Raw genomic sequence first — 2,500 nt, forward strand, 5'->3', positions numbered from 1 at the left:
GTATATACATCTCTGCCTTGAAGTAATACTGTGGACAGAGAAGTCAACCATAACTGACAATTTATTTGTTGGAAGGTACGGTGCAAAGAACAGAAAGGCGCTTTGATATCGAAATATGTGGCAAAACGAAGAACTGAATTATGTGATAAATGTGAGGACTGAAATTTAGATATGGTGAAAGAGATAAACAGTAATGACTTCTTGTCAGATTTACAGTATATGTAACCCGTCTTGAAAGTGGTTAATTTGGTAAAAGCAAAGGAGCCCTAGAAATGAATATGAAATGAAACTGGGCTCTTGTTGCCTTTCATATAATATATGATAGAGGAAAAGAAGTTCTGGAAAACAGTCTTTAGAAAGTGGCAATATACTAGCAAAGCTGTTTTAATGTCTCAAGGGCCATAGATTATGTAAGTCTTGAAAGCAGTCATAACATATTCCACCAGAATTGATAAAAAATCAATGACAGAAGACAAAATTCAGTGATAAAATACATAATAAATTGATTACAACTGACAAAATGGTGATGTAGAGAATCATCACATTAAAACCACTAAACTTGTAGGGTCTTAGAACAGTTTCTCTGTCTGTGCGTTGCACAATATCAACTGTAAACTACTGTATAGGAAGTAAGAAAACACATGTGCAAGGTAATATATGTATAATACATTTGTATTTAGTATACAGTTGGTGTGTTGCAGGTCTGACATATAATAGTATCTCGCCATACTGCAAAGGTTGAGAACCATTGCCTTGAACTAGCTGCATCAATATAACCAACAGCAACGCCAGCTTTGGTAAACTCAAACGGCAGTAATAAATAGGATTGTTCTGTAAGTTGCTGCAAAAGACTGAGTAAATGATGATCATGGCACAGCAATAGAGAGCTGAACCATTCTATTACATATATATATATATATATATATATATATATATATATATATATATATATATATATATATATATATATGTATACACACACACACACACACACACACACACACACACACATATATATATATATATATATATATATTGTAGGTAAGGATTATACACTCCCCTGTGGCCTGTTGTAGTAGATTTTTGAAGAAATCAGCAGTCAGCTATTAACCTAATGTGATTTACTGTAGAATATTAGTTTAGATATTAGTATGGAGAAGAAACACTAATAATTGATTATTTTATTCTATTTTGTCGACGAGACGAATCATCAGATTGATGTTCGACTGCCGTCTATCTTAAATCTACTAAAGTATTTTTTGGAGGGCCCCTAAGTTATGTCTGCTTTCGGTCTTCTACTTCTCCCTCTCTTTCTTTTACCTCCCTTTACTCTCCCTCTCTTTCTTTTACTTCTTCCTCTCCTTCTACGTCTTCTTCTTCCTCATCCTCTCTCCTTCTCCCTCTCTTTCCAACCTCTCCCTCTCCTTCTCCCTCTCTTTCCAACCTCTCCCTCTCCCTCTATCGCGGCGTGAAAGCGACCCAATGCGTGGAATCAATAAGAGAAACATTTATACGCGTTAACGTTTCCTTTTGACGTAATGCAATGGCGGGTCGCAAACGTTGTTGCGTTATTCAGAGCGGAATTTTAGAGATTTAAGTGAAAACAGAAACTTATTAGGAAGGGAGAGTTTAATAAAAACACTAACAAGGCCTTATTGAAGACTACACAAACTAGAGATGAAAAAAACATGGATCATGGTAATAATAGCAATGGTGAAAGGAGAAAGAATATGATCTCTTTAACGACAGCAGACTTTAGTATCAACCAAACAATAAAATATCTCCCTCAAACCATACAAACTATAGAAGGCGAGAACAGAGAGATAACAAAGATGATAATAACGATAACAAAAATCGTGGGAAACCTTGAGTACAACAAGTTCTTTGTCTGAAGTACGACATCGAAGAGTAACAGAGGAGGAGAGAGCCTTCACGTCTCTCGATATATTGTATGTCAATTAATTATCTTCTCGTTTGATTGACGTTGGCTTAAAATTCCGAGGAGACTGGTGAGCTCTGCAGGTAAATTCTTGTTGGAATTTAGAAGCTGTTGAAAGCGTGCTAGACATGTACAGGGAGAGTGAATCGAGGGTTGGGTTTTCCGTGCTTTTAGGCAGGACACTCGGACCCATAAGTATATATATGCAGCCTATTTCATGTTTCGCTAACTTTACATGTAAACGTGTCACAAGAACTTTTTGGATATTTACCCTAATGTCATAAGTTTGAAGTGTATGTGACCGGCAGCCGGGTGGCAGTTTCAAAAGATAATGTGATGAGCATTGTTACCGTTCTGACCTGACCTAACATACCCCGTGTTAACCTTCCCTGGCAAACCCTACCCATGGGTTCCCTATTGAAATGCTAGCTGCCTGTGGGATACTGTTCTTTAAAGAGGAGAATATGGGACAGATCTATTGTATTTGATGTATATTCACAAGATGTAGTTGTGGTAGTCCACTTGGAACCAGATAAAGCAGGGGGCCAAGGCCCCCAGGGG

General features: G+C 37.2%; 1 protein-coding gene across 4 annotated transcripts in view; it reads left to right on the plus strand.

Moving 5' to 3' along the window:
• The window catches only part of LOC113810204 (tax1-binding protein 3 homolog), a 17,574-nt gene that overhangs the window by 965 nt on the left and 14,109 nt on the right, over positions 1 to 2,500 (plus strand). Inside the window, exon 1 of one of the 4 annotated variants that reach the window (XM_027361908.2) lies at positions 1,883 to 2,022. The exons of 2 other annotated variants lie outside the window; for them this stretch is intronic. The gene's annotated coding sequence lies outside the window, so the exon portion shown is untranslated. Of the gene's footprint in view, positions 1 to 1,882; positions 2,023 to 2,500 lie in introns of those variants that run through there. One more of the 4 variants, XM_027361911.2, reaches the window with a different exon arrangement.

This window comes from Penaeus vannamei, chromosome 25 (genome assembly GCF_042767895.1).
Source record: "Penaeus vannamei isolate JL-2024 chromosome 25, ASM4276789v1, whole genome shotgun sequence".
Taxonomy (NCBI): Eukaryota; Metazoa; Arthropoda; class Malacostraca; order Decapoda; family Penaeidae; genus Penaeus; species Penaeus vannamei.